Raw genomic sequence first — 24055 nt, 5'->3', positions numbered from 1 at the left:
TGTAGTTACTACTGTGTATGGTGCAGACATTCTAAATGTTTGTCTTAAAAGTTCAGATGCTTTTAGATGAATTTAATCATAGTCATTAAATATTTCATGCTGGGGACGGCATATAAGATGGCTGACATGCTGCCAGTAGAGATTGGGGAAAAGGGGACCCTAGATTGTGTACCATCAACCCTCTGTGTGTTCCTCTCCGGATCTTCTGCTTAGTATGCCTCTAGAGGGCCAAGGCAGAAATGCCTACGTGTCCCAAGGTCATGCTTTATGGCGTGCACATGTCATGCCCTCCTCCATATAAATATTTCTTGTAATACTAGTCTTTTTCTTCTAGCTGATCTTTGTATTCTGTGTTTTTAGACCAATGGTGATTTCTGTGATGCAGGAAAGGAGTGAAGTAAATTTCACAGGAAATTATACAGAGATGATCACTCAGGCTGGGTTTAAGGCAGTTATGTAGTTCATGGAAAAGAACCTGAAGCCTGGAGAAGCTTTTTAGGTTTGGATAAACTGTACGAAATGTGAGATGAACTATAGCACAAGGTATGATGCATATCAACACACTTGACTTGAATTGGCCATGATGAAAAATTCAGTTTCTGAGGATATTCCAAGAACATTGTGTAAAACTTGAGACCCTAAGGGGTATTGGCTGAAGACTATGGATGGAGTAACATATAGATGGGATGACAAACTAAAAGTGTGGGAACCTAGAATAGGAGGAGAATAGTGGCCTCCACCAAGAAAGGGAGATGGCAACTTTAATTCAGATATTTTTTATTCCTCCTGAAGGAGTGTGGAGATAATGTGACAATTGATAGGATGATTGCTACAAGCTTTATTGGGGTCCTAGATTGAATAGAGCTGCCAAGAAGGGTGAACTTCCTTTCATAGAAGCTCTATAAATTAGATTAAGTCTTCCTTGGAATTATTGGATATAGAAGGACAGAAGTTGCTGATTTGCAGGGACAGATTTCTTGTCTGAGGTCATTGTAGCCCACCAGTCATGGGGCTTGGTATTTGAAGAGGGTTGAGGAGGAACTTAGACAGCTACAGGGGTCTTTAGGTTTGAGCAGACTGTGTGAGAAGGAAATGACTGTCTAGTACATTGACCACTGTTCTTATTTTTTCCTTTTTTTTTTTTTTTTTTTTTTTTTTTTTTTGCAAAATTGCATGTTGCCAGCCTTTGGGTCAAGACCTCAGAGGATTGTATAATCATTAATAATAAAAATAGATTATGCTTGCTTTGGTGTTAAGTCTGGGATAGTTCCTGTGTTTAGTAAAAGATAATGAAGAATATATTGGAGATTTTCTAAAAATAATCTTTGGAATCATGAGAACATTTCGTATTGAGTGATTTCCCCTTTTCTTTCTGTTCCCCCTTTTCGTATGATAATAAAAGACTGAGGTCATGAGGGCAAAAGCAGAAGCTAAACTAAGAGAAGCTAAGAGAAGTTGGAAAAACTAAGAGAAGCTAAGAGAAACTAAGAGAAGCTAAGAGAAGCCAGAGAAGAAAAATAAACTTAGCAACTGCAGAAGCCTGAAGTGACCTGTCAGCTTGCATGAACATTGTCTCTGAGTCATTACTGCACCTTCCAGGTATCCCATCCTTCAGACCCCTGAAACTGCTGAGGTTGGTCCCTGGCAATTTCATACCAGAATATTGTGCTGTATCTTCTATACATTTATGTACCACAGTATGCATAAACATAACCAATGCTGCTGGTTTATTTGGGAATAACTACAAAAATATATAAAATAACAAATGACAATGAATCCTGTATTATTGAGAGAGAAACACAACAAATCAGATACATATTAAATAATGAATTGTAATGCAACTGAAATATTTGGATGTTAATGACAGTAGACTATATCTGTCAAAAATTGTGAAATATTTCTAAAGCCCACTTTGCAGGGGAGTTTATGTATCTGAATCTACTTAGTAGAAAATAAGGAAAAATAAATTAAGACCATTACTCAACCAATTAGCCCTGAAATAAATCAGCAGTAAATTTGAAAAGCCCAGGAAAAAGAAATGATAAAGATAAAATATATGATATAAAATAATAAGGAAAAGATAATAAAACAAAAAGTAGTTCTATGAAAATATAAGGGCCATAACCAAAACACACACATATGAACACACACACATACACACACATATATATATATATATATATATATATATATATATATATATATATATATATACCATGCCTTGTCAGTACAGCCAATATAAACAAGAGGAAAAAAAATGTTCTGGAAACAAAATGTAAATCAAACTAATAATTTATACAATTATATCTGTTCTACCCAGATTATGCAGGATAATTTCCCACTTTTAAGTTAAACAAGCCATAATTAGATCTGCAAATTCAATTTTTTTCTCATAGTATGGAAGTTTTGGGGGAAATGAAGAAATTGGTTACAGAAGCAACCAGACTTTATATTTTCACTATATATTTATGTAGTGAATATATTCATTAAATGTTTGATTGGTGAGCTATATTGGACTTGGCATGAAGCAGAATTAGACTTAGGTTTTTAACTGATAATACAACTACTTAAAAATACTGTATGATGTATAAGTTATGTAATTGTTTAGAGTAATACATATTTACTTACAAAATGGATATAATGTCACCTTACCCTTTTTATTAAGTAGCCATTGTTAAATAAGGCAACAAAAACAGTAATGTTAAATTTAAAGGCATTTTAAAATATAATTGTCAACACCTGTTTTTCTTACTGTGCATTCAGTAAGAAACAAGACAGTAGATTTATTCCCTCATAGAGTTCACAGCCTAGAACAGGAAGTAATATTTTAGATAGCAAATGTTTCTTAGTTTAATGCCAGGCACATTAGGCCACTCAATCCCTTTTAAAGGTTGGTGACACACATTTAGAAAATTGCAAAAGTCTAATCTAAAGTATCTGAGTTTCTCTATCAATATCTCCAGGAGATGCTTGTACACACCATATGCATATGTTTTTTCCCTTCTCACATGTTGTATATCCATTGAATAATCCCATACTAATCTTTGGGATCCTTCAAAATGAAAGTATTTGGGATATCATGGGAAAATCTACACATGAAAGAATTTCATACCCTTTTTGTAACATTGAATGCACTATTGAATTCACTTTACTTTATACAGCATCCATTACTTCATAATCAAACAAAGTAAATTCATGCTATAAGGCAAGGGATAGATTATCTGAAAGCATCTTGAATCCCTCCTCCATGTATTTTGTATGCAGGACCTTTATTACCAGATTAATTGTTGTTGCTGTACTAGTCTGCCTAATCTTGGAGATATGTCTCCACTGGAACCAAACTTAATGTGATATTCAGTTGTTTTGAGAATCTGATTAAGAAGACGCTTCCTAAGAAGAATCCACTTGAAACTTGATTTTATTGAAAGTTAAATGTAAACAGAAGACATCTGCCATATAGCCTTAGAGTTCAATGTTGAAGAAAAAATATAGTTGTTTTGATATTTTTTTCTGTTTCTATTTAAAAAAAATGACTCTTTTATTCATTGGACTTTGTGGTGGTTTGAATGACAATGGGTCCCATAGGCTCATACATGTGAATGTCCCTAGTTAGTGTAACGACTTGGGAAGGATTAGGAGGTGTGGCTTTTTTGTAGGACGTATGTCACTGGGGGTGGGAGGTTTCAAAGTCCTATACTAGGCCCAGTGTCTCTCTATTTCTCATTCTGCTATGTGCAAATTATATATAAACTCTTAGCTCTTTCTCCAGTACTATTACTAACTGAACATCATCACACTCCCTGTCATGATGATAATGGACTAACCCTCTGAAACTGTAAGCAAGGCCCAAATGAAATGCTTTCTTTTATAAGTTGCCTTGGCTATCATATCTCTTCATGGTAATAGAACAGTAACTAAGACAGACCCCCATTTTGCATGAACTATTTGTTTCTATGCTACATTCATTCAAAATTAGGAAACACATGTAGCTGGAAAGACAGCCATGTTCTCACACATAGGAATCCCACAAAAACATAAAAACCAGAAGTTATAACATATATTCAAAGGACCTGCAAGCTTTTAAAAAAATGCCCTGACAAAATATTGTGAGATTAAGAAACTTCAAAGACACTACTGAGTTCATTTTATGTTGGTTATCTACTGCTGGGTATGAGGCCTTTCTTAAGAGTGTTGTATATCTTTGGACTCCCCTGTAGAAAAGTAATTTTCCTTTGTGAGTGGTGATCCATGAGAGATAGTTTTGGGGTTAGAGATAGGACTTTGTCTACTTATCCTCTCAGACCTGGGACTGCAACTGGCACAGACACATTAACATACCTATAGGAACCTTCTTTTTTGATAAAGAAGCCAGAATACATATTGGAAAAAGGCAGCATATTTAACAAAAGGTGCTGTTCAAATTGGAAAGCTACATGAATAAGAAAGCAAAGAGATCCATACTTATCACTCTGCACAAAACACAGCTCCAAATGGATTAATGAGCTCAATATGAAACCAGGTATACTTAAGCTGATAGAAAAGATTGTGGGGAATAGCCTTGAACTCATTGGCACAAGAGATGTCTTTCTGGACAAAGCATCATTAGCACAGGCACTAAGATCATCAATTAATAAATGGAACTTCATGAAATTGAAAAACTGTATGGCAAATGACATCATCACTAGGATAAAGCAGCAAGTTACAGAATGGGAAAAGATTTACCAACTACACATCAGATAGAGGGCTATTAGTCAAAATTTATGAATAACTAAAAAAACTTCACTTTATTAAAAAAAAAACTCAAAGTGGGATAAAGGTCTAAACAGAATTTCTGAAAAAGGAAACTTCAATAGCTCAGAAATACTTAAATAAATGTTCAACTCTTTAGTCATCACAGAAATACAAACCAAAACTTTGAGATTCCATCTTATACCTGTCAGAATGGATAAGATCAAAAATACAAGTGACGGCCAATGCTGGAGAGGATGTGGAGCAAGAGAAATACTCCTCCATTGCTGGTGGGAGTGAAAACTTGTACAGCCACTTTGGAAATCAATATGGTGGTTCCTCAGAAAACTGGGAATTAATCTACCTCAAGACCCAGTGATACCACTCTTGGATATATACACAAAAGATGCTCAATCATACCACAACGACATTTGTTCATCTATGTTCATTTCTTCTATATTTGTAATAACCAGAAATTGGAAACAACCTAATGTCTTTCAATGGATGAGTAGATAAGGGAAACATGGCACATGCTTGTAAATGGGTAAGATTAAAAAAAGTCATCCTGATTTCATTTTTTAACAGCTTAATAATACCTCATTGTGTAAATGCACCACATTTTCTTTATCAATTCTTTAGTATCAAGAGCCGCTAGTAGCAAAAGTCCATGAGAGTATACAGCAGTGATAACTAGAGTTCAGAAGGTCAAACTATCAGAAGTAAGGGTTCTGTTAGAGTAAACCATCATTCAAGGCATTATGGAATTACTGTCTTTTGAATGAAACTTCTTGTGCAATAACAGTGATGATTCTCCCCATTTACCATGCACTTCCATGTTATGTGTACATGTAATCTCACAATTGCATCTCAATCTTGAGCACAACTTTCCCTATACATTTAGGGTAATTGGATAACTGTCCCCTGCTGTGGGATGGTCTGTATGTCAAATATGTTGCTGTGATTGGTCAATAAATAAAACACTGATTGGACAGTAGCCAGGCAGGAAGTATAGGCAGGACTAACAGAGAGGAGAACTGAGAGAACAAGAAGGCAGAAGGAGACACTGCCAGCCACTGCCATGACAAGCAGCATGTGAAGACACTGGTAAGCCATGAGCCATGTGGCAAGGTATAGATTTATGGAAATGGATTAATTTAAGATATAAGAACAGTTAGCAAGAAGCCTGCCATGGCCATATAGTTTGTAAGCAATATAAGTCTCTGTGTTTACTTGGTTGGGTCTGAGCAGCTGTGGGACTGGCAGGTGACAGAGATTTGTCCTGACTGTGGACCAGGAAGGAAAGCTCTAGCTACAGTTCCCAGCTGTGTTTATTTTTTATTAACATATATCTGGCCAGGGCCATTCTCCAGACAAATGTATTTCAGCAGATACTTTTTTTTCCAAGGACAAAACTGCACATAGATAACCATTAGTTCATCTCACCCACAGATAGAGAAAAGAACCATTAGCAATTAAATCCTCAACTCCTTACCCTCATCCCAGGTTATTTCTACAAGACCCTAACTTGAGAGATTTACTGCTCACATTACTGGGATGATGTTTTAGCCATTTGCTAGTTACTGACCCAAGGAGATTGCCAGGCAAGTGATAGATGCCAACCTTTTTCTTGTGCAAATTAAGTTTTAATTCCTCTTCAGCCAGGTGCTATTCCTAGATTTTCTCCTCAGCAATTACTCAGAGTGAAAGTGCTCTTACTAACTGAATGCTAAGTGCTATGACATAGGTTGCTTAACCACCTAGCATATGTCCCCCTCCCTGTCAGAAAGCAGCTGAAGCCTGGAGCAGCGGGGTGAGGTGGGGTAGGGAACAACGTCAAAGACAGTTTTCTTTCTTTTGACTTATTGACCCCTAACATTCTACCTAGCCATTTCTAGCTCATAGTTTCAGCACACAAATTCCCTAATGGATCATAGCCTTTAGTTTACCCCACGAGAGAACTCCCCTTTATTCACTCCCTCTTTTGGATTGTAATTGGAAGCTGACAATAATTGCTTTATGTGTAGATCCTCATCACCTCTCTCTTTGACCCTGAAAACTTTAAGCCTCGCAATGCCTTGCCAAAGAATTACTGCATATGTATATATACTGGTTCTCTGAGAGCACTAGGGAGAATTGACTGAGAAGAACAAAGATGAGAATGGAGCTAGAAATAACTAGGTAGAATGATGAGAGAAGAGCAGAAGGGCCTGACAGCAGGAGGAACTGAGAGGAGCTAAGTATGGGAACAGAAAAGAAACTGTATAAATAGAATTGACTTAGAAGAATAAAGTGAATGGACTAACGAACTCATTGTGCTTAGATTCATTGAATATCCCTCAGATGAGAATCCTCAGCTGGTTGTTAAGATTCTTCCATGGACCCCAGGAGCAGACAATATAGGTTGGACCTATTATTGTTTGCATTACCTGGGCTCATCTCTGCTGAGATAGGAATTCCCTAAGTCAACCTGAAGTGCATCTTTGTCCTTCTTCTTGAGACACCTGCTTCCCACCAGGGCCCTTCTCCACAAAGACTCTCACATGCTTTCCTGGGGTAGCTGAAGTAAGGAAAGCCCTTGCTGTCCCTGAGCACTGACTCTGGGTCATACTCAGGCTGTGCAAACCTTTTGCTCTTTGCTACAGATTCAGTCCTCAGGTGAAGTCCACACACTGCAGAATTCTGCTCTCCAGACATGGCTGTCAATCTTGATCTGATATAAACCCTAGGAACAAGTTCATCACTCCCGAAAGAGGTCTCAACCCAAGTCATGCAGCTCAAGGAAGCCAGGCACGGCAGCCCCCCACTCAGGGATCCCCAGGCATCAGAACAGGGGCACACATGCTTTATGCAGTCTTCTGTTTGGGGAACGGGGCCCTCTTTGTATGTTCATTTCTGACCATGACAGCTTAACTGGATTCCTGATGGAAAATGGACGCCTCCTCTGACAAGCATGCCTGCTCCCTTCAGGGATGTGGTGGTACCCCACGGTGTACAGGCTCACCTTCCTGAAAGAGAAGACAGAAGCAAAGATGTATTGACTCTGGATATGCCTTAGGTTTTCTGCTTTTCACCATTATTTCCAGTATCTCCAGTACATACTATTATACAGTGCATGGAACAACTCATATATTCTTGCAATTTATGCTATAAATACTATGCATCATTCTTTTTTATTAGGTATCCCTTAGCCTGACATGAATAGTGATAAGCGAATTGCAGGGTCTGAAGAACAGTGAGTGATAAGCCATCTGAAAAGAGAAGAATGAGCAAGCACTATAACTCCAGAGTGAATTTGAACACACAAAGATAAGGACCCAAACAGAGTACAAGAGTACAAAAAATATACAGTAGCAGATGTTGCTCTTGTAATTATATTGCAACTTGTTGGGAAAATGGGCATCGACCCCTAGTGGTCCTGCCACCTGATGCAAATGAAAGAGTCAGAACAGTAAGTATTCTCTAGTTGTCCACAGTGGAGCTCTTCTGCTTGCCAATCTTTGCTGCTATTGTGTTTATTAAACTTCAGGAAAAAATACAAACACATAAAATGCTTTCAAATAGCCTCTTCCTTCACTATTTTGAAGTTATATGTTTCAATGACTTCTCTCTATCTGTATCCACTGACAACTAAATCAAAGAATGAGACCAGATGCAGCAGCAAATCCAGACAACTAATAAAATTCTTGGCATTTGCTTTACGATGCCTCTGCTGTGGGCATAGCAGATGGTAGCATTTGTGCTGAGATTGTTATTAATTCTTTAAAGAACACTAGCAGAATCAATGATGACAAGGAAAATCAGATATTTATGAAGGCTTGCATCCATCCTGCTTTTTTACGTTGTTTTTTTACAATGCATATTTAAAGATATACAAAGATCTAGTCCCTTTTGCTTTTTAAACCTAATACATTGTTAAATGATTGAAATTACCCACCTTCTGGTTATGACTGTGAAATCAATAGCCTAGAGAGAAAAGGTTTTAGGTAACAAATGCATTGCTAAAAGATGTACGAAAAATCTTAAAAGAAAGTACATCTTTTAGACTCAGAAAAAAAAAAGCTCACTTTTTATTTCTTGACAAAAGCAAGTAAACATAAGCTTAAAGAGCAACGCAATCACAAACAACATGAAGATCACTATACATTCTTCATGTTTATTCACCATGTAATGAAAGAGGCTTCCCAGAAATAAAAACTGTAAATATACATAAGAGAATAATGTAAACAAGATAAAAAGCTAAGATGCTGTTCTATATGGTGCAGCAAGTATCTTAACAGGTCTTATTAATAAAAGTAAACCTGGAGCCTAGTGCTAGGGTCAATGCTGGAAGATCAGAGAAGCAGAACAAGCCACAGCTTCCTCACCTCGCAATTGCTCAGCTGATCCTGTTTCCTCAGACTGCAAGCCTCTGTGTCCTTATTCAAATGAATCTCAGCTGAACTGCTTCTCGAAAGCCTGAAAGCTTAACTGACTAGTTCCTCGTTTTCATGCCTTTTATACCTTTCTGTTTCCTGCCATCATTTCCTGGGATTAAAGGCTCTTGTTACCATGCCTGGCTGTTTCCAGTGTGGCCTTGAACACGCAGAGATCCAGACAAATCTCTGCCTCTGGAATGCTAGGATTAAAGGCATGTGTGCCACCATTTTCTGGCCTCTATATTTAGTGGCTGTTCTGTTCTCTGACCCCAGATAATTTTATTGGGGTGCACAATATATCAACCACAATATGGGGACCTCACATTGTTTATTGTCTTATCTACTTTCTTGTCAAAGGAAAGAAACATGGAAGGACTGACAGTAGTTCTTTTTCAAGGACAGTGTTTAATCTAAAAAGATGAGGGCTTTTAATGATAAAGAAAAAAGAACAATAAGCTAGGAGGCATGACATACAATGCTCAGAGGTAGGTCAAATTTTTTTCTGAAACAAAATAAACTCTTCTGCAGCATTGAAAATAACCTGACTATTGTGCTACTGTGGTTGTTAGAAAGGACAATTTCAAGGAGGTGATATTTTTCTTTTTGAAATGTCTATTACCTTGATATTTGTGATGGTTTCATGGGCATACGCATATGCTGATTCTCATCAATTGTATTCAATAAATATTTTCATTAATTTTGCACACAATTTAGAACTCAAAAATTCTGTTTATGAAAAGAAGCAATTTTTCATAGTAAATTTGTAAATTGTGAAAGAATTTGAAGATGTAATTCTAAACAGTCTTATTAAATAAGAAACACAGAGCCAAATAAAGAGTTAAAAGCCTGAGAGGTCAGAGCACTAGCAAGTAGCCATTAGCTTACCAGCTGCTGTCTTCCTTCCCCTGAGAAAAGAGTCCTACTTCCTGTGTGTCTGTATTTTTTATTGACTTTCTATTCTGCTTTCTCATTGGTTCTAAACCCAACCACATGACTTCTTTGTCACTGCCTGTCTATACAGACCTCTAGGTCTCTATGGTTGGTACTTGGATTAAAGGCACTTGTCACAAAGCTGGCTGTGTCCTTGAACACACAGACTCTGCCTGCCATGTGATTGGATTAAGGACATGTGCTACCACTGCTAGACTTCCTCTAAATGGCTTGCTATTAGCTCTGACACCCAGGCAACTTTATTTATTAACATACAAATAAAATCACATTTCAGCACAAGTAAAATATCACCATATTTCCCCCTTCTTTTCTAACAAAAAGAAAAAAAGAGAAATGTTATAACTAATATAAGAAAAACTATACACAATAAGTACAATAACTATATACAATATATACAAGCAATAAATACCTAAACAATATCTAGTCCATTTGAATTTGACAAATTCAGAGAAAATAATTCCATTATCTATCCTATTTTGGTAAGTCCAAAATGTACCTGAATCACTTTCTATCCTAACTTATATTACTAGCAGAACTATCTTATAATGTCTTTCAAATTTATACACTTATACCTCTTTAGTGAGTTTATTTTCTAAAATTCTTAACAAGAAAACTTATATCTATCTGATCTTTAACTATAACTATCTAATCTTCAACTCCCTCAGAGACCCAAGAAGGAAATAATATTACCTAAAATAATAAAAACAGGAAGTGTATGCAAGCAGCTTCCAAAAAAGTTGTGAGTTGACAGAAACAGCCAGCTGCCTGAATAGTCATCCAAGGTTTCTCCACAGCATTGGGGCACCATCTTCGGCCTATAGTCTTAACGTATCTCACAGACTGATTTGTGAAGTAGGATGTACATAAGGCCTACATTTCGACCTCACATTTGGTGAGAGTAGTCGATGTACCAAATAAACCTGAATTCCACCAGTGTCCTGTCATGATTCAGGATTTTAAATTTTAGAAATTGTTGGTGTTTTTGGAATTCATCTGTCCATTTTTCTCTGCTTGTGGGTGGCTTCATCTCTTTTATTAAATGCTAGTCTACCATTGAGAGGTTAGACTCTATCACCCTAGTTACTCCTTCAAGAATAACTGTTTCAGCTACTGCACACCAGAAGCCTTTGGTCCACTGCCTCTTCAGCTGCCTTCAAAAAAAGGAGCACTGTACCTTTTCTGGATTGCAAAAGCCACTTCAGTGATGGTGCCATATTGTCCTGGCCTCAGAGGACACATGCTGCTAAAGCCACAACCACACTTGTCTTGGCAAGAATCAATAGTCCTTTGTTTTGTGTCCTGTCTGTCCATTTGGTTCTGTTTGTCAGCTGTCAATTAAAGGACAATTTGTTGCCCAGTGGCTGACTTTTGCCACAATAAAAGTTAACTCCATGTTCAGTTTCTTCAATGCCCATATCTTCTTTGAAGTAGATTGGTGCTGTCAGGAGCCGAAATGTCTCATAGTCATAAAAAAAGGAAAAAATCCTAAGTTATTAAAACATTTGAAATGCCATATTCTGTAGATCTATGAAGGGTTTGAATATGACCTGTCTATCTAAATATCTCTGCTCGACCTTAAAAACATACCTAATGTGACTACAAGTTCGATTGTAATGTCTAACTAATAACTTTCATTTCTTTAAATCTTAACAGTTGGTGGTAATAGCATTCAAGGATTAGCAAACTGCATTACATTGTTAAATGAACTGGGTAGGTACCATATCCTGAACAAGATTAGAGATATACATACAGTATTTTCTAACAATATCAATATAATTTATGTACAATATATAAAAATCCAATCCAATGTATTTAAAACTAGTAATTGTATTTAGAAGCAGATTCAATATTCTACATTTTTATCTATATCGTATCTATATTCTCTCTTTTTTTTTATTTTTATTTTGCAATACAATTCAGTTCCACATATCAGCCACAGATTCCCTTGTTCTCCCCCCTCCCGCCCCCCTCACCCTCCCCCCCCAGCCCGCCCCCGATTCCAATCTCCTCCAGGGCAAAGCCATCCCCACAGACTGAGATCAACCTGGTGGACTCAGTCCAGGCAGGTCCAGTCCCCTCCTCCCAGGCCGAGCCAAGGGACCCTGCATAGGCCCCAGGTTTCAAACAGCCAACACATGCAATGAGCACCGGACCCGGTGCCACTGCCTGGATGCCTCCCAAACAGATCAGGCCAATCAACTGTCTCACCCACTCAGAGGGCCTGATCCAGTTGGTGACCCCTCAGCCATTGGTTCATATTTCATGTGTTTCCGTTCGTTCGGCTATTTGTCAATGTGCTTAATCCGACCTTGGTCACAACAATTCTCGCTCATATAAACCCTCCTCATCCTCGCTAATTGGACTCCCAGAGATCCACCTGGGGCCTAGTCATGGGTCTCTGCATCCAGATCCCTCAGTAGTTGGATGAGGTTTCTAACACGACAATTAGGGTGTTTGGCCATCCCATCACCAGATTAGGTCAGTTCGGACTGTCTCTCGACCATTGCCAGCAGTCTGTTGTGGGGGTATCTTTGTGGATTTCTGTGGGCCTCTCTAGCACTTTGTTTCTTCCTATTCTCATGTGGTCTTCATTTACCATGGTCTCCTATTCTTTGTTCTCCCTCTCTGTTGTTGATCCAGCTGGGATCTCCCACTCACCCAAGCTCTCTTTCCCTCGACCCTCGCCCTTCACTACCCCCACTCATGTCCAGGCTGTTCATGTAGATCTCAATCCATTTCTCTGTCATTGGGCGATGCCTGTGTCTTTCTTGGGGTCCTGTTTTCCAGGCAGCCTGCCTGGTGATGTGAGTAGCTGTCCAGTCATCCTTGTTCCACATCTAGTATCCTGTTATGAGTGAGTACATACCATGTTTGTCTTTCTGAGTCTGGGATACCTCACTCAGGATGATTTTTTCTAGATCCATCCATTTGTCTGCAAACCTCATGATGTCATTGTTTTTCTCTGCTGAGTAGTATTCCATTGTGTATATGTACCACATTTTGTTTATCCATTCTTCAGTTGAAGGGCATCTAGGTTGTTTCCATGTTCTGGCTATTACAAACAATGCTGATATGAACATAGCTGAACAAGTGCTCTTGTGGTGTGGTTGAGCATTCCTTGGGTATATGCCCAAGAGTGGTATAGCTGGATCTTGGGGGAGATGGATTCCCAATTTTCTAAGAAATCGCCATATTGATTTCCAAAGTGGTTGTACAAGCTTGCATTCCCACCAGCAGTGGAGGAGAGTTCCCCTAGCTCCACATCCTCTCCAGCATAAGGTGTCTTCAGTGTTTTTGATCTTAGCCATTCTGACAGGCGTAAGGTGGTATCTCAGAGTTGTTTTGATTTGCATTTCCCTGATGATTAGGGATGTTGAGCAATTCCTTAAATGTCTTTCAATGGGACCTCTTGAAACTGAGAAGCTTTTGTAGGGCAAAGGATACGGTCAACAAAGCAAAGCGACAGCCTACAGAATGGGAAAAGATATTCACCAATCCCACATCTGACAGAGGACTGATATCCAGAATATATAAAGAACTCAAGAAATTAGACACCAAAATGCCCAACAGTCCAATTAAGAAATGGGCTATAGAACTAAACAGAGAATTCTCAACAGAGGAAACTCAAATGGCTATATTCTCTCTTTTATTTTCTTTTCAGAGTAGATTCAATAATCTACCCTCTATCATTTCTATATATCATTTCTTCAAGAACCATTAATCTCCTTTGCTTAGCCCTTTTCCTAACCATTAACAACAACAATTTATAACCAACCCTCCTAAACAATGAAAATTATCCCAAACACAAAACCCACTGAAAGACTAAAAACCACCTGCCCTCCACCACCTCTTTGGAAATGTGAGCACCATGTTCTTAAAATTGCTTCTTGCTGGTTGTGGAAGAAGGTATTTTTAGGGGATTCTGAAAGGAAAAATTTTGAGTTAATTGTCAATTTCTAGGAAAGGTAGCTATATCCTTTGTTGTCCAGTCTCTGCATAATGCCAAAGGTCAGGGCTTATTTCGAGTCCTTGTTCAAGTAGTCTGTGAAACTGGAACATCTCAGCTAGCCATCTCAAAATTGTTATGAACAGTTTGTAGTCCAAAGCTGATTTATGGGTGATGTTTGTAAGCTTAGTGGTATTATTATTGTCCATGTGGAATTGTTGTTGTGGGGCCCCATCATCTTTCTGGAGACTTCAAATTCAACTTTAGGCCTGGTCGTGATTCCCTGCAGAAAGCTGATAGAGACTCGAATACAAAAATGTATATACGCAGATAAATGAAGCCTTTTTTTCTAGAATTTGTTATTACTCTATATGATCATTAATATCATAACAAAAGTTTAATATATATACATATATATCTTATACATTTTGGTATAAAATTCATACCTTAAAAAAGTTTAAAGAATCAAAATAGAATCAAAGAATTGAGATTAGCAGCAATAGAATAGTCCCTTAATTTTTTTTCATTTTCTTCTGTCCTATATCAGAAGATGGCTTTCTTCTGGCATGATACAGAGATTTTGCATTTTCCTTTTAACAACATTCTTGGGTTTAGAGAAAGAGAGAGCCATTCTCCAACTCTAAAGCCAGCCTTAATTTTTGATTGAACTGGGACTACCAAAAGACCATTTGTGTTAAGTGTCTGTAGAGAAGAGCAGAAATGCATCAATATAAAAAATATCCTAAACGAAAGTAGAATATATATACAGGATGACAAATATAATTTTACATTTGTATCAATATACAAAAAATTTAAACAGAAGTAGGAACATATATAAAATATGACAAATACAATTTTGAATTTGTATTAATACACAAATAGTCTTAAACAAGAATAGAAAAATAATTTTACATTTCTATCAATATATAAAATTCATACTAATGCAAGTTATCTAAAACTGAGAATTGTTAATTTAGTATACAAGAAGATACAATGATCTACCTTATTATCCTATTCTAATTCTATCTATGCCCCTTTTTCTATTCCAAAAGAGATTCCTGAACTTAACTTTATTGTTCCACCCCCAATACTACAACAATTATAACCAACCCCAAACAAATGCCAATCATCCATAACCCTTAGAAAACAAAAACCTGTTGGAAAAGGGAGTGTCATTTCCTTAGACTTGCTTCCTGCTGTCTATGGGGCCATGGTATCTCTGTGGGATCCTGTAAAAAAAAACTAAGATTATGATTAAGTCTTATAAGGACTAGCTGCAGCATTTTTAGCCAGTGTCAGAGTAATGGGTAGAATTTATCTGAATTTCTGGATAGAATAGTGTAAGATGGTGGACCATCTCAGCTAGCCATGTTGGAAGTGTCCTGTACAGATTGCAGTCTAAAGCCAATCATTAAGTGGTGTTTATCAGCTGGGTGGCATTATTATGAAGCAGGTGGAATTGTTGTTGTGTGGCCCCATCTTTCTTTTGCAGACTTCAGAGATCACTGTTAGGAAAATGTATTGTTTACTGTAGAAAACTTAAACATTATTAATATCAAGACAGAAAGTTTAAATTTTAAGATAATAATGTATCTAAAGAAAAGTTCTAAAAAGTCAAAAATAAGTGTGGGGAGAATGAGAATTGTAACAACAATAGTCCCTAGATTTTGGTTTTCTTCTATCCTATACAAGGTGACTCTTCTGATATGAGACAGAGACTCTGAATTTTTCTTTTAACAACATGCTTGAATGTAGAGAGAGAGCCATAGTCCAAAACCAAAGCTAGATTTAATTTTTAATTGAGTTGGGACTTCAACTTTATTGAGAAGTAAAGTGAAATGCAAGAGGCTTGGTAGTTCATAAAGAAGGAACAATCATTTAGGTCATACTTTGGAAGCAGAAAGTTAGAGTTTGGGCAATCTCATAGTCACTTTTTTATATTGGTCCTCTTATTGCCAAGTAACAGTTTTTGGTATTACTTGGTGTGAGGAGATAGAAAGAGACCATTCTTCCAGAGAGGAAGTAAGAAGCAGCATTGTTTCTTAACTACTTCCATTCTACTGGAAAGTAACTCAGTGTGTGAATAATATAAAGCATCTGAATCATTCCCTTTTGGGTTGCATCAGTTTTAAGTTAATCACCTGCAATTGAGCTCCATTCTTTAAAATTACCATATGACCTTTCATCACTGTGTTACTACAAATGCTGTAGTGAGGACAGCTGTCTTTCAGACTATACCATGATTTGGAGAAGTCTTTCCTCCTGAGTCAATACATACTGACTTGCCTCCTCTTGCTACCAAATTCTTTCCATTCTAGAGGTTTGCTAAAGGAAAAAGTGTTTACTCTTTTTTTATCTAGGTATAGTACTTCTGGATTCTTTGGTCAATACTCTATACCATGTGAAAATATTTTGAGGGTTAAACATCTGAATGTTGGCTATGATAATATGTGATACCTAACATAGTAGAACTTAAGCACTTGTCCATCTATAACTATCATTTTATATAAGAGGCTGTAGTGAGCATTTTTTCATTACCTTGATGCCTTCAGATGTCATATAACACTGTAAATATCATTGTATTAATTATAGACTCTGTGCATAAGATCCTCTAATCACGTACAGCAAAATACTCTTTTTATCTATGTTTGCAAGGGAATGTAGCTGGAAGTTTTCCTGTGTCCCACCCAGTCCACAGCTGCTCAGACCCAAGTAAACACACAGAGGCTTATATTAATTAAAATTGCTTGGCCATTGGCTCAGACTAACTACTCACTAACTCTTAAACTTAAACTCAGCCCATTTCTGTTAATCTATATGTTACCACATGTTCCATGGCTTTACCTGTTTACCATTACATGCTGCTCCCTGGACAGTGGGCTGGCATCTCCTGACTCAGCCTTCCTCTTCCCAATATTCTCCTTGTCTGCTTATCCCACCTACACTTCCTGCCTAGCTACTGGCCAATCAGTGTTTTATTAAACCAGTGTACAAAAGCATTATCCCACAGCAACGGAAAATTGTATCTATTATAAAGAGTTTTTGCATTTGTTTAAATTCCCCTCAAGCCTGAATATTGTGCTTCTGTTCTTCTGTGTGATTGATATTCTCACCAGTATTTCATCAGATACTGCTTTCTATCTGATGACTACTTTGTTCCCATTGGTATTTTCTTATGATTATTTTGCAAGGTTTCTGTCATTCCTGCTATGGTATTTGTCATATTTACATACTTATTTCAAAATTCTTATCTGACTGCTACAACATCTGTTCAATCTTGATTATATTTATTCATTTGGCATTCAGAAAGGAGTTGCTTTGCTTGTTTACTTTATCTTGCAAAGAATTCACAAGTGAATGGCAGGCATGATACATAGAGATAAGGAGACCAAAAGAAAAAAAATTTGTATCTGAGAAAAGGTGTATGGTTTCTTAGACAGTTCAAATAAGTAATCAAGTCATGAAGAAGGCTAATGTTTTATACATTGGACATCTTCTGGCATTACCTTGTTTTGAGATTGAGGTTCTGGTTTTCTTTATAGTTTTTCTCAAAGTTAGTATACCTTCCTTAGTTTCAGATATCCCATATCTCTGCTTCATGCAAGATTTTCTCTCCATGACTCTGCCTCTTACTTCAAAAAAGACAGATTGTTTCTGCTTGCTACTCAGGCCTGAAAGGGTAGTGGTATGGGGAAATGTAGTAGAATATTAACTACTAACCTATGTTTCCTGATTATCCTATATAGTTTATAGCAATAGATTTCAAAAACTAGAACTTCACCTTACATTTCCAAATAAACTGCATAAGCACAATACCTCAAACAAAAATAGAAACATACATATAATATGTTGTAACAAAAATAACCTTAATTTTTTTTATCAATATACAAAATTATTTAAATAAGAGTAGAAGCATATATACAATGTTAGCAAAATAACTTTAATTTTGTATTAATATACTATATTCCCCTAAATGAGAACAAATACCCATAACCCACCAAATAACCAACAGCCACCCACACTCCCCAATTCTTGGGAATGTGGGCATAGCTTCTCCATACATCTTCCTGCTGTCTGTGAATGAGTATCTTTAGGGTCCCAGAGAGAAAATTTGAGATAGTGGCCAAGTCCTGGGAAGACCAACAGTAACATTTGATGATAGATTTCACCTGTCGAAGTTCAGGAGATCTTGCCTGATCAAAGCTGATCCATATCAACCCTCAAGGAATCCACAGCCTCTCATCTTCTGTGTGAACAAAACTCCAAAGCACTTTTTATTTCCATTTGACAAATATACTTTCTGACTTTTTTAAAAGTTAAGGCATTCCTAAAGTATATAGGCTGATTTATTTCAATTCCAGGTCTCTTTACAGTTGCTCTTTGCTTTTCAACAATCAAAAAATTCAAAATTAACACAATAACATACAGGATCTGTGTATTTTCCATTTTACATAGCTTTTTCTTTTATATTACTGTTAGTGGTTAATTGTTTATAACTATCAAATTTGTAGATATGTTAGGTATGTTTTCTAGGTTAAACAGATGTATTTTAGATACATGGTCTTTAAATACTTCAAAGACGTACAGAATATGACATTTAAAATGTTTGGCTAAGTTAGGGCTTTTCATGGCAATGAGACACATCTGCTCCTGGCAGCAACAATTTACTTCAAAGATGATAGGTATTGAAGAAACTTCTTATGGTGTTTGCTTTCATTGTGGCAAAATTAGCCACTAGTAGGACGAATTATTAGAAGGTCTTATTAATAAAAACAAACCCAGGAGCCAGATATTGGGGTGAACACTGAAAGATCAGAGACACAGAACATGCCACAGCTAACCTCACCTCGCCAATTCCTCAGCTGATCTTGTTTCTTCAAACTGAAGCCTCTGTGTCCTCGTCCAAATAGATCTCAGCTAAACTGTGGTATACCTGTAATATGCTTTATATTATAATATGCAAAAAACTGTTTCACTTTACTAGAGATATACGTTGGAGTATTGTCAGTCTTAAGTCATACAGATATACCCACAATGGGCATGATTTCTAATAGGTATGTAATGGCAGAATCAGCCTTTTAAAAACCCAAAGCAGTTGCCCATTGAAACCCTGAAAACATATCTATTGTATGGTATACACATTATAATTTTCCAAATTTTGCAAAGTGAAACACATCAATTTGTCAAATTTCATTTCTTTGTATGCCTTTAGGGTTACTTCCTAAAAGTAATGGAGTTTGGTTATAGAAAGAACAAGTCAGACATTTTTTTTAAAAATTTCCTACAAGTGATGGAAAAACACTTTTTCAAACTTTCGCTATTGACATGGTGTTTTTTACAAAATTATAAGGCCCCAAGCACATTTACTATTAATAACTGATCATTTTCATCATTACCTTATGCTAGGGGACCTGGCAGACCAATATGGGATCTGATGTATGATTCCTATTCTGTATTATTTCCTGTAATTGTGTAAATAATAAAATTCTGTTTTATAAGGAATAAATTAAGCAGTTTTAATATATAAAATAACCCTTTCTGCATATTGAGAGTCAGGAACTATATTGAGGGGTTCTTTAAAATTCATTAGTACCATGAGAATTGGATACAATTCAAACTTTTATACAGAATTGTAAAGGCTTTGAACAACTTTACTTAAATTTCTTTATTTATACCCTGATTTTCCTGATTTATTTGCATCAGTATAGAATGTAGGAATGCCAGAGATTGGTGTTCTCTGTACATTGTGAGGAAAGATCCAACTGGTTCTTTTCATGAATTAAAGTCTCTTGCTTTTGGCATAATGGTTGTTAATCCCTCCCAAAAAAATTACTGCAAGTTCTTTGCCAATATTCATTTTCTGATCATAAAGTGGAAATTTCCTCATTAGTTAAAGATACTAAAATTTCTCCTGGGTCTTTTTCTGTCAATTGATGAAGTCTAAAATTTCCTTGGAAAATCTAATCAGAAATATTTTCCACACACGTCTATAACTTCTTATTCTGTTTATGTGGTAGCAATAGCCATTCCAATATAGCATCTTTCCTCTGCATTAAAATCCCTGTAGGGTAATGCACAGAGGGTAATATGACTAGAATGTAGTTAAGCTCTGGATCTACATGATCCACATGTGCCTCCTGTAATTTCTTTTTCACCAAAGCTAATTCTCTCTCAGCTTCAGCTGATAATTCAGCTGAAGGAATTCAGCTATTGGACTACTTAAGTCCTTGTCACCATCCAAGCTTTTGAACATATTACTCAGTTCATCAGTTTTTACCCCAATAGTGAGCCATAAATTAGAAAGGTCTCCTAGCAAGTTCTGAAAGTCATTAAGAGGTTCCATCAGGTTCACCCACTGCCCCTGTGGCAGGTCGCAGCAGTTCATGCGGTAGCTCTATAAGGGGTTCGGCCTCGTACGCACCTCCCACCCAGTGCTGCCATGATGCCCAAGAGGAAGGTTAGCAGGAGCGGTGAAGGTGGAGTTCAAGCGGCGCTCTGCGAGGCTGTCAGCCAAGCCGCCCCTGCCAAGGTGGATGTGAAGCCGAAGAAGGCCACAGGAAAGGATAAATCGTCAGACAAAAAAGTGCAAACCAAAGGGAAGAGGGGAGCAAAGGGCAAACAGGCAGAGGTGGCTGACCAGCAGACCACAGGTGCGCCTGCAGAAAATGGAGTGGCTGAGAATCAGAGTCCAGCCTCTGAAGTTGAAGAGAAAGAAGCCAAGTCCCACTAACCATCCATTGTGTCTGTCAGCGTCCCCGCCTCCCTTCTTGTACAATCCAGAGGAATATTTTTATCAACTACTTTGTAAATTCGAGAAAAGGTGGGAGGAAGTCCTGCCTCATCCCATTTTTTAAGTGTAAATGATTTTTTAAGAGGTTAAATCACTTGCTGGTTGTTTATTTTTTGGTACAACCAGAAAAGAGCAGGATACTGAATCAGGAGAGGCTGTGACTGTCTCGAGGGTCACCATAACATTCCGTAGAGGGGGCTAGTTTTATATCCTACAACACAAAGCATACTTGGAGTCTTGGTCGTGCATTTGTGTCTGGAATATTTTCAGTTATTTCTGGTCTCATGTTTCTAGTAGAACTGTATCCTAAAAACCACTCCTCGGTCCTTGCCCTGTCAGAACTGTCTCTGGTCATGGCAGTCCATTTTCCTAACAATTGTGATAATGTGCTGTGAAAGATTGAAATTTTGAATATGTACTGTATGTGGCATAAAATTGTGAGTCAGTGGAATTAAGGATTGTGAGCATTTGATTGTTATGTGAGGTCTTAGGGAAAACTTGCCAAGTTTAGGATGGAACATCAGTGGAATAAGTTCAAAGAGAAACAACACATGGCTCTTTTGGGTACGTGAACACAATGTATGACTCTTAGAGTTTGGGTCCATGTTTTAAGAATTGAAATGTCTATGTACTCAACCAATAAAGTCTCAGTTGTGAAAGAGTAAAAAAAAAAAAAAAGAAAGAAAGAAAGAAAGAAAGTCATTAAGAATCCAAAATCGATCTCTCCTGATTTGTACCTTTTGGGGTCAAATTTTTAAACCTGTTTTAAACCCTAAGTAATTACTAGAATCTCTTCTTGTATTTTTTCAGAAGCAATTTGTAATCACCAGTGAGACAAAACTTTCTTTACTTCTTTGAACATTTTTTCTAAAGTATCTATCTTTAAACCAGCTAATAAGATATCAGTATAATGGTAAATTATAGCACATGAAAGCTGTACATGAATTATTTTCAATGGTTTTTGCACAAAATATTGGCATAGGTTGGAGCTATTTAACATTCTCTGTGGGGAGACACTTCCATTGATATCACTTAACAGGCTGAAAATTATGATAAGTAGGTACTGTGAAGGCAATTTTTTTCCTAATCCTCTTGTAGAGGTATAGTGAAGAAACAGTATTTTAAATCAATAACTGTAATAGGCCACCCTTTAGGTAACAGAGAATGCAAAGGCATTACAAGCTATAGAGAGCCCATCAGCTGAATTACTTCATTTATGGCTCTTAGATCTGTCAGCATTTTCCATTTTCCAGATTTCTTTTTAATAACAAATACAGGAGAATTCCAAGGGCTGGTATATTTTTCAATATTTTGAGCATTTAGCTGTTCCTGAGACAGCTTTTCTAAGGCCTACAATTTCTCTGAGATCATAGGCCATTTTCTAACCCAGACAGGTTTGTCAGTTAACCATTTTAAGGGTAGGGCCTTTGGTACCTCTGGGAGATCAACAGCTGTTGTGCCCTGTTTTTATACAGCCTGAATTGTCAGTGATGAACAGTGGCTTTAGAGAGTAATTTACAGGCCATACATATAATAACTAAGGATAATAAGGTAGCCTTGATGGATAAGATAAAGGCTTTGGAATTATGTATGAATGATGAGAACAGGAAACTGACTGACTTAATGAAGTCTTTGGAAGCACACACTGTTCAAGAGATTCAGATCCTACAAAAGTCATTTACCAATAGATGCCAAGCCTTGACTATCTGTACAACAGGAATATTGACTTCCAAAGCTAACATTCTTTATCAAAATTTCTCATAGCCATTTTGCAAAGTCTCTATAATTTTAGTTAGTTTCTCATTTTTGACATTGTTGTCAAACTATTTTTTTTCAAGGGTAAGATATGAATTTCCAGAATAATAACAATGATAGCTGAAAATGTGTTCATGTAATATGAATTGCTAAATGGTCTTATAACTAAAAAAAAAACTGGAGACAGAAATTGGCATAAATTCTGAAAGATTAAAGAGACAGAACGAGCCACAGCTAAAGTCACCTCACTAACTTCTCAGGCAATCCTGTTTCCTCAAACTGGAAGCCTCTGAGTCCTCATCTGAATGGATCTACATAAAACTGGTAGACTCAAACATGAAAATATGTACAGCCAGATAGATGAAGTCTCTTTTCTAAAGTTACTACTCTTTATGACCATTAGTATCATGACAAAAGTTTAAAATATATATACATATATACACATATATTAATCTTATAAGTTTTGTTATAAAATTCATACCTTAAAAAAGTTTTAAAGAATCAAAATAGAACCAAAGAATTATGATATTGTGTTTTCTTCTGTCCCATATCAGATGGCTTTTTCTTCTGGTATGATACAGAGATTTTGCATTTTCCTTTTAACAAGCATGCTTGGGTTTAGAGAAGAAGAGAGCCATTCTTCAACTCCAAAGTCAGCTTTAATTTTTAGTTGAACTGGGACTATATAAAGACCATTTGCATTATATGTCTGTAGAGAAGAGCAGAAACAAATATTTAGGAAGACATATGAAACTTTATATGTGATATGGCAGTAGGCCAATTTACTCTTTTTCTTGGGACATTTTTTCTAGATGATTTGTCCTTTTTCTTCAGATCCCTCATTGTCCAGTGTTCTTCAGATTCCTTACCTTTCATTCTCCTGAAAGAAAAAAAATACAAAAAACATTCCCCAAGCCTAACTTTCTGGAGGTCCCCTTTTGGCAAGTTATATCTGATTGAAGAAAAGTCATGTGTTAATGGTATAAGTTTTAATTGGATGTTCATGCTGATTGATGAACTATCACTTCTCTAATTAAGAGGTTTCTCTTGTTAAAATCGAACCTTTATCAATTTTGATGGTATCCACAGCTTATCTTCTCCTGTAGAAACAAAAGCAAAACCTCATCCCCAACATAACACATATCCTGGTTTCCATTCTGAGGTCAGGAAATCTTTAAAGTATATAGGCTGATTTAATTCTGTAGTTTTTTTTCCTATCATCCAATGTCTCTCCATAGCTGTTGTTCCTTTCTCATTAGCATTGGGAAAATTCAAAGTTAACAGACCATTATGTAATCTATTCCTGGGGGTTTTTGGTCTATGACTGCTTGGCCTATAGGATTGTGTGGTATACATGTGATATGCTTTATATTGTAATAAACAAAAAAAAACACTGTTTTATTTTACCAGAGACATTTGTTGGAGCATGGTCAGTTTTAATTTGTACAGGTATACCCATGATGGTCATAA

At 36.8% G+C, this 24055-nt stretch overlaps 2 pseudogenes; one reads left to right on the top strand and one right to left on the bottom strand.

Annotated features, from left to right (window-relative positions):
* The window catches only part of LOC131900219 (large ribosomal subunit protein uL6-like), a 60900-nt pseudogene extending 40475 nt beyond the window's left edge, over positions 1-20425 (bottom strand).
* A 57-nt stretch (positions 20426-20482) lies between these two features.
* LOC131900218 (non-histone chromosomal protein HMG-14-like) lies at positions 20483-20770 on the top strand (annotated as a pseudogene).
* Positions 20771-24055: the final 3285 nt, after the last annotated feature.

Source organism: Peromyscus eremicus, chromosome X, assembly GCF_949786415.1.
Source record: "Peromyscus eremicus chromosome X, PerEre_H2_v1, whole genome shotgun sequence".
NCBI classification, from domain to species: Eukaryota; Metazoa; Chordata; class Mammalia; order Rodentia; family Cricetidae; genus Peromyscus; species Peromyscus eremicus.
This window is presented reverse-complemented; position numbering and strand designations above follow the sequence as displayed.